The sequence below is a fragment of the Herpailurus yagouaroundi genome, unplaced genomic scaffold (genome assembly GCF_014898765.1).
Source record: "Herpailurus yagouaroundi ecotype Mexico unplaced genomic scaffold, PumYag 163, whole genome shotgun sequence".
In the NCBI taxonomy this organism is placed as follows: Eukaryota; Metazoa; Chordata; class Mammalia; order Carnivora; family Felidae; genus Herpailurus; species Herpailurus yagouaroundi.
In genome coordinates, this window is record NW_024412404.1 from 27,669,922 (window position 1) to 27,678,908 (window position 8,987).

Consider the following 8,987-nt stretch of genomic DNA (forward strand, 5'->3'; position numbering starts at 1 on the left):
AAGGCCCAGGCACTGTGCAGGGACTGGGGACACAGCGCCGAAGCAAGGGCAAGGCCTGGCCTGTAAACCCACCACCTGAGATGGTCTCCTCCCCTCCCCCACATGCATCTGGGCAGACCTTGCAAGCAGGGCAAGCGCCTCAGCTCCCCACCTCTCCATCCAAAGGAAGACCCAACATTGCTACAATTGAGCCTAACCAGGAATGCCTGAAATTACTGATCCAGAGTAGTTTATAAAACACACTGCAGATCAGAACTCATTATTGGGTATAAAAATCACTTACCAAATTGCAAATAGGTTTTCTTTTAAATGGAAGGATAGAACAGAAGGTATCAGAGTAGTACAGATAAGCAGAGTGAATTTTGCTTCCTGAATTTTCCTTGATCTGCAGTTGGCCTTCGAATAACGAGGCGGTGAGGGGCACCAATGTCCACCCCATGCAGTCAAAAGTCCGTGTATTTTGACTCCCCCAGAACTTAACTACTGATAACATAAACAGTTGAATACATATATAGCCTGTACTCTATTATTACAATAAAAGAAGCTAGAAAAAGAAAATGTTATTAAGAAAAGCATAAGGAAGAGAAAACACATGTATGGTACTATACTGTATTTATGGAAAAAGCCGCGTATAAGTGGACCCATGTTGCTCAAAGGTCAACTGTATATGTCTCTGAGCAGGTTCTGTGCTGTGAGGGAAGTGTATTTCCTACTTTGTGTTGAGTGAAAAACAAGTAGGTGTCAAAAACCTCCACTCTTGGGAGACATGTGGAGAAAGGCACGCACATAGCTCCCTTCATGCCCAGTGGCCAAAAGGTAAAACACAGTTCTGTGGTGGCTGGGGCTCACTGGGCCTCTTCCTGGGGCGGTGTCCCCCTGGCCGGGGAAGGACCCAGGACCTGGGGAGTCGGGTGGCACTAATCACCTGGGGACTCAGGTAGTGACTGCCTCAGGGACCAATTTCAGGACCCTTTCTTTCCTCAGCTCTCTCCAGCGTGGGGAGCAGCCCAAAGAGGATGGGCAGAGCCAGTTTGTTTCTTATGGTTCCTGTTTTACAAATAGAAGTTAAGTGACTTGCTCAAGAACAACCCTGCCCTGGTACCAGGCCTCCAGCTCTTTCTACTGTCTAGAACTGCCTATTTGATTGCTAGCTCATTTTAGTTCCTACCGTTTCCAGAATTCAGGGCAAGATGTTCTTGGAAATGTGGAAGGTATGAATGAATGAATGGATGAATGAATGAATGAACAAATGATGTTCCAGTGGCTGGGCTAATGTTTTCTCCTTGATTCCACAACAGCAGTTCTCAGCCAGTGCCAAATCTGCCCCAGGGAACTTCAGCAAATAGTGCCAAGGTTGAGAACCCCCGTTATTTATACACAGGTGCATAACATTGGCTCCATTTTACAGATGAGAAAACTGAGGCTCAAAGACTTGCTGTAATTTAGCTGAGGTTATACCCAGGGCATGTAGACGAGCACCAGAGCCTGGACAAGACCCAGGTGGACCCACCATTTTGGTGGCCCCTGTGTTTCTGAAAGAGCTGTGTGTCCCCCTTCCAGAGACTGCCCTGCCCTGGCCTGATGGTCAGTATAGCCCCTGGAGTTTGGGTTTGTTCTGTCCACTGAGGCCATCTGCCGAGAGCACCTGGTGGATCCGCTTCTCAAAGCCCAGCGATGCCAGGCCTGATCTCCTTGCTGGTGGAAGGGGGTGTCCAAAAACAGCTCTGGCTGAGTGAGCACATCTGGCCACTGGGAACTCCAAGGAGTGTTCCCCGACAGTGGCCGGCCACCAGAAATGGGCACCCCTGCCCAAGGATCCTTATCAAAGTGAGAATCCAGAGGCTCCCGGAGCCCCCGTACATGGGATGGTCCACTATCTGTATGTCAGACCAACTGCCACAATACTGGGTCAGCAGTTGGGTGTCAGCCACTGAAATCAGCCAGTGCTACAAAGCAGGAACTTTGCCCTGGACAGCCAGTTGTTAAACATTACTCAGCCCCCCGGTCACACAACCAGGGAACAAAACAGGAGCCAGCAGGGTCAAGTTGCTGGGTCTTTGAACTCAGCCCCTCTTTCCACCTCTCTCGTTCCTCCCCTGGCCTCTATATCTTGCTTCTCCCCCATTATCCTGCGACTGGGAGCTCCACTGGGAGTGTGGGGAACTCAGACCAGGCCTGGCCTTCCTTATGCCAGGCTCCCTGACCTCTAGCTGCAGACATGGGTAATGCTCAGAGGCCCCTGAGGAAATGTCCCGTCCAGACACGGCAGACTGGTGACTCAGGAAGGAAATGCGATTCAGACTGAGCTGAGCTCCAGGGAGAAAGCCTCTCTCCTCCCTGGCTATCTCCTGAGGGCAGCAGAATGCCCACAGTAGCTGTGCTCACCTGCTCACAACTGGCTCTGTGAGTCCAACGAGCCTGGCCAAGCTGGTTCCTCCAGCCACATTCCCTGCGATTCCTGGACTCCTACATGTTGCAGGGCTTGGAAACCCCTCGCACATGTGATGCGATTCAGGGAAGATTCAGACACGGGCCAGGCCAGTGCTGCTGTTGGGGCCCCCGGTGCATTCCTGTACACTGTATTCCTGGGGCTGGAGGAAGCCAGGCTTGTCCTCTCCCAGGGCACAAGAGAGTGGGGTCAGTCTGAGAGCCTTTGTTTTTCCAGGTCTAGTTCCTAGGCTGGGGCCATTCAACCAGGCCAGGATGTAGGCCCACCCTCTTCCCCTGCTCACTCCAGACGAGTGGAACCAAAATGGCCAAACCAGATGCACAATGACCCGTGTGCAAATCAAACCTGCATTTTCCATGCATGAGAGACCCTGCCCAATGGAAGCCAATCTGAGGCAATCTGAGGTATATGTGGCCCCGTGTCCGTGGAGATTCACCTGAGTCCCACAAGGCAGAGCCCAGGTCAGGGCTACCACCGCCGTATCCCCAGCTCCAGAACAGGGTGGCACACAGTAGGGCTCGGGGGATAGTTGTCAAGCAAATGATTGCACAAAAGACCTTCAAGTTTGCTTTATGAGAACCCATGTTTTCTTCCAGCACAATGTAATGACCTTGAAATTTCTAATTTCCAAAAGTTAAAAGGACAGAGCAGTCATCGCACTGGGGATAGCCGAGGAGGAATCATCATGGGGCCAGGAAGCAGGGCCCTGGAGAAAAGATTCGCAATCCCAGCTCCAGCACTCCCTAGGACACAGCGAGTAACCCAGGTAGCCTCAGTTCCCTCATCTGTAAGGCGCAGGATGATGGGTTTTAGTGAGGAATGAGTGAACACAGGCACGTGCCCTGCTCCCCCTTCCGAAGGACCCTAACTGAGGAGGTCGATTTTGCCACCCTCGTTCACCTTGTAAAATATACGATGTAGACAAGGGCGTTCTCTCGGAAACTGCCAAGCGGGAGGGCTGTTGGCAATGGCACAGGGAGGTCAAAGAGCTTGGCTCTGGGCAGGGGTCCAGAGCAAGGCACTGGCCTGGTGTGGGGTGGGTGGGGAAGGCTGCCTGTGGGCCGTCTGTGCATTCACAGACTAGAACAAGGCCCGTGAGCACACAGACAGGGGGCTGTCGTGTTCGCTACGCTGAACTGCTCCTCAAGGCATGCCTACCTCAACATCTCAAAAAACCACCCAGAAAGAATACCAAGAAGAATCAATTCCAATTTGTTAGGGCCTTCTGGGTGTGATAAAGCCAACCCTTGTCATCTCCACCAGCTTCCTGCTTCCGCTTTGCTGAGAAGTGAAAACACCATTCAATTAAGGTAATTAAATCCACCCAAAGAGCCAGGGCTCAAAAAAACCACACTACAGGCAAGTGGTCAAACCCAGCAGCAAAGCAAACCCCAGTGGCTTCCTGTGCAAAGACAGGAACCAGAGGAGAAAGAAACGGCCTTCTTAGCAGCTGGAGAGCATCCCTCCCGGCTCTGCAAGGCCCACCCGAACCTGCCTGCCGTCTGCCTTCCCCGACAGGGAGGACCTCTGCTCACCAGCTGAATCAGCACGTCCATTCCTGTGGTTCTCACGAAAACTGGAGCTGAGAAGATCCGTGGGAGGTGATGAGAAACAAAAACCCTCCTCTTCTCCATCCCGGCCCTGGATCCCCCCTTGAACTGCAGCCCACGAGCCCAAGACACGCCCATCTGCACCCGAGCCCAGGGACCAGAGGGTCAAGACTGCTTCCTGGAGGAGGCGCGGAGTGATGGTGAGCCTGAGCTGAATCCCAGCCTCGGTTCTCTTCTTTACAGGCTGTGTGACACCGAACAACGTTCTGCACCTCTCTGTGTCTTTCCTTCTCCACCTAGAAAATGGTGACAGTTCAGGCCCGCTCACCCCACCTCATAGAGATGATGGGAATCAAACACATGTGTCCCGAACTGCAGGGTGACGTGCAGACATGAGTCATCCTGTATTGACTCACTGCGTTGGCCTCCGCCGAGGGTGACCTGCTCTGGGTTCCAAAAGTCGTGAGGACCTCGGGTTGCCAGATAAAAAACAGGATGTCCCGTGAAATTTGAATTTCAGGTAAACAATGAACACGTGTTTTTAACTTAAGTATGTGATGATTAATTTTACGGAGAACTCTGATACAAAGTGTATCCCAACGATTACACGGGACGCGTTCATACTAAGCCGGTTGTTTACCTGGAATTCAAATTCCCTGGGTGTCCTGTATTTTTAATCAGCTCAGTCTGGCAACCCAGCCATGACAAGCTGGCAGTTCCTCCCTCCCTTTCTATGTCCGACTCTAGGAACACACAGGCCTGGGTCCTACGCCCAGCTCTGTCGCTCACCAGCCGTGTGGCAGGGAATATTCGCTTCACCTCTCTGAGGCTCCATGGTCTCATCTCGGAAACGAAGCCGATGGCACACAGCCACCCGGACGATTCTGGTGCTGGAGCTGGGGCCTCCGAGCGGGGCCCCGGTTCTGGGGGCCTGTCACACTTCTTCAGCCACGGGGCTGGGATGAGTAGCGGTATGTAGGGCGTCTGGAGAAGGGCGTGCAGAGGGCGAGGGGTATGAGTCCCCTCCTCCAGCCACTTCCTGTCCACACTGCCTGGGACAGACCAGCAGAAGTCGGGCTGCGTGTCGTCTCAGGCCTGGGCGGGCTCCAGCCAGGAGTCCGGTGGGAGGCGAGGAGACCACGGGGTGGCAGAGCTTTCGGCCCTCCTGCGACCACACCACACACTTGCAGCAAGCCTCAGTCCTCACACCCTTACGAGCCAGGAAGCGCGTTCAGCTGCAGCAGCTGAAAACAGTGCCGAGTGACCACCATGCACCGGCGATCCTCTCAGTCAAAGACGAAGCAGGTCGGGGCTCTCACTCCAAGGAGCTCAAGACCTTGTTGCAAAGATGGATTTACAGCAGATACAGTGGAATAAAGCCGTTAAAAAAAAAACCAAACTCTACAAGGAAGAGGAGAGCTGAGGAGGAAGCAGTCAGCAGTTGGTGGCCGGGGGACACAGACAGACATGGCCGGCAGCGAGGGTAGGACTCCAAGGAGCCAAGCCAAGAGTCACCTGGGCCTACTGCTCCTTCATCAGTGCACCGCAGGCCTGGAGAGAGGCGAGCATGGGGAGAGCCCCAGCTCTGCCACCAAGAGGGCCTTTGGGGTCGCGCAGAGGCATTTGTAAGGGACCAGAAGAGAGGAAACTGTATCTGCAGAAGTCGGCATATTCCAGTGCACGATGGTTCGACAGCATCCTGCAGTGTGGCACAGAAGACAGCACCACACGAGAAAACATTTCAGAAGAGACAGAACCTAGTGATGACTGTGCAGAGGGCATTTCGTTGCACGTCAGGATGAAAAGCTGATTCGTGAGGATGCACACTCAGATGTGGTTTGTCTGATAGGTATTCTGACCCCGAAAGATGACCCTGGCAATAAGGAAAAAACAAAATACATCCTCAAGTGTTAACTCTCCCAGGCTGAAGGCCACAGGGGTGCAGACATGCCCCCAGTTCCCCCACCAAGCAAGTCTTCAAGATGGACGTGTCACCAGCCCCTTTACCCCGCCCCAGCGGCTGAACAGGAAAGTCTAGTCCACCACTTCCTGCCGGGGTACCCCAAACCCCTTGTGCATCCTGATGCTTTGCAGAACCCGCTCTACCCGATGCCAGCTTTCCCAGCATCTGGCATCAGCAGGCGGAGTGTCGGGAGGACCAGGAAACAGAGTGCTGTGGGTGTTCTCCAGGATGGCCTGTACAACACAGGGCAGAGGCCAACATGTCATCTGCTGGCACCCACGATTTAGATAATGTATCAGTTAATGACTATTTGTGATGTGACCGTAAACAACACCCCAGTTAATGTGCTCAACAAATATTTACTGGATGCTGGCCCTCCAGAGGGAATCAAAGTCATCCCCCAACTGGAGCCCTGAGTGCAATTAACAAGACAAATGGGAAAATGGAGAGGTCATGAAGTTGCTTCTTACTTCTCCCGGATTAACCTGAAACTCAATCCTAACTTAAATGGTATATGCCATGGTGCAAATGGACGCCTTCCAGCGTGCCAGCCTGGGAGCCGTCTCTAAGACAGCTCTTCCACCTGTTCCCACCTCTTACCACAGGCAGACTTTACATATTTTAGGGCTGGGAATCAAAAAGTAAATTAAATCCACTTGAATTCAAATTCACTAATTTGAGCTTTGTGATAATTCTGGAATTAATCGAATTATAATTGACTTCCCATGAAATAAGTCCTGCTGAGCCAGTCAGCAGTGTGAATAATATGACAGAGGTAAAATGATTTGCTCACTCATTTACCAGATGTTTCTTGCGCTGTGCGCTATGCTCCCTGAGGGTAGCCTGGAGAGCCAGCCAGACAGGGACACAGCCACAGAGAAGCGCCCAGGTTATCAGTAAAGACAAACATTAAATAATAATCGCCCAGTTAACTACTTAAGTACAATTATATTAACTACTGCAAAGGAGTGGGTACGGCCAGATATGAAAGCGTATAACAGGGAGACTTAAAATAGCCTAAAGAAGCTGCCTTATTGAAGGGTCCTGTGAGCTGGGTTCGGAAGCATACGTAAGAGTTAAGCAGGTAATAGGGAAAAGGTGAAAGTAAATTATTCCAGGGAGAGGGAACAATGTGTGCAAAGGCTCTGAGGCACACTCTGGAAAGCCAAGGGGGGGAAATAGTACAAGAGGAAGATGGAAAGGAAGGCTTTTTGTTAAGGAGGCCGATTTTCACTCTTGAAAACTGGGAAACCATTGAGGGGTTCTAATAAAGAGGCTGACATGAACAGATTTGAGTTTTACGAGCAGTTCCTGAATGCGGTGCTGAGAATGAATGTTGCATAGCCCAAGGGAGTCCCCAAAGCAGTGAGTGGGGCAGATTTGTCAGCCTCTAAAAAGTGTGTTTCAGCAGCAATGACAGTGAGTCCATGAATCCAAGCACAGAGTGATAGTCTCCCTAAATGTTCACAAAATAAACGTCACCACATCCTTCTACATCTACCTCTCGGCCACATGCCACATGGACTGATTTCGTCCTTATCTCTGAGCTGCATCTCGGTGGAGTGGCAGGCAATGAAATGGACCAACTGTCTAGTGACACAAAAGGGTCAATCTGAATTTTTCAGATGGTCTTAATATCCAAGGTCAGCAGTCCTTCTCCATTCCAGTGGAATGTCTCCTTCATTCTTGTTCCTTCTTTTCTATGCCTAGTTTGAGCATTGCTTCCATGTTGACAAGCTCAGTCCACAAAGGCAAGTAATTGATTTACTTTTCTGGGTTTAAAGATTTCTTTTCTGGGTTCAGGGGATTTTCTTTCCAGTTGAGAAGAATATGAAGCTACCATCAATTCCCGGGATATGTGGCTTATGATATGTGACCTGTGACAATACGGCATGAGCTTGAAATAGGGAACCCGGCGTGGTGTGAGGACAAAGGACAGCCTAGGAGTCAGGGATGGGGCCAGACAGATGGTGGTAGACACAAAGCCCTCTGTGAGCCTCCAAAGAAATGTACTCCACAAATCTGAGTTAGTATGATTATTAATATTATTAATAAACTACCACGGACCAGATCAATTATCCAGGAGCTGGGAGGTGTGGAAGGTCTTGAGGAAGCCCCAGTGGTCTGCATTTAAAATTTGCATAATGGATTTATTTTAATTAGCTTACACTTTATTCTGTACACTCTCCGAATTCTCCTGGGCAGCTTTTCGGTTCTTTTAGCTGTCAAAATAGATACTCAAGCCTCCTGCCAACAATAAATCGAACACTGTGCTACAGCTTGCTGAGTGGATTCAAGTTCTGCCACTCCAGTTCTCTTTACTGCAAAACCTGAGTTATGACTCCACATGGGAAAGGGCCTTTGGTCAGATATGACTAGCAAAAAATAATTCACGACTGCGCCAATCGTATTAGAAATCCCAACAGCTTAGTACAGGTTCCTGAAGATTCCTTGGACCAGAGATGAATTAATGAATATTGGAAGGTATAGATACTGGCCCTATATTGTTTTTCACCAAAAATGCCTATGTCTGGAATTTTGTTGAGCTCCAGTGTAGATTAAATATATACTATATATGTGTATTTATATATATATATATACATATATATTACATATTATAATTATAATATATAATAATATATAATACATTTTATATTATAATATCATATAATATTTTATAATATATAATATTTAATCTCAAGTTCAGATTAAATATATACATATACATGTGTATTTATATATATACATATATATTATATTATATATTATGTAATATAATTATAATATATTTAGATATTCTATAATATATTATAGATATAATTATATAATATATAATATAATTATGACATATATAGTATATATATACACATATATATGCATACGTTATATAGACATATATTTTATATATATATATATATGTGTGTGTGTGTGTGTGTCTTTAAATGTCAGTAAGACAGTTCGCTTTCTTTTTTTTTTTTTTTTTTTTTTTAATTTTTTTTTTTTAAAAATTTATTTATTTTTGGGA

The 8,987-nt window shown here is 48.6% G+C and overlaps 1 protein-coding gene and 1 long non-coding RNA gene across 9 annotated transcripts in view; one reads left to right on the forward strand and one right to left on the reverse strand.

Moving 5' to 3' along the window:
• Window positions 1-8,987, forward strand: part of CUNH10orf71 (chromosome unknown C10orf71 homolog) — a 29,463-nt gene that overhangs the window by 10,136 nt on the left and 10,340 nt on the right. The window contains exon 1 of one of the 8 annotated variants that reach the window (XM_040485714.1): window positions 2,891-2,910. The exons of 6 other annotated variants lie outside the window; for them this stretch is intronic. The gene's annotated coding sequence lies outside the window, so the exon portion shown is untranslated. Of the gene's footprint in view, window positions 1-2,890; window positions 2,911-4,086; window positions 4,200-8,987 lie in introns of those variants that run through there. One more of the 8 variants, XM_040485712.1, reaches the window with a different exon arrangement.
• On the reverse strand, window positions 3,018-4,092 carry LOC121036931 (uncharacterized). The gene is made up of 2 exons (XR_005793536.1): window positions 3,985-4,092; window positions 3,018-3,234 (listed from the first exon to the last, which is right to left on the reverse strand). It is a non-coding gene; the product is annotated as an uncharacterized LOC121036931 (long non-coding RNA).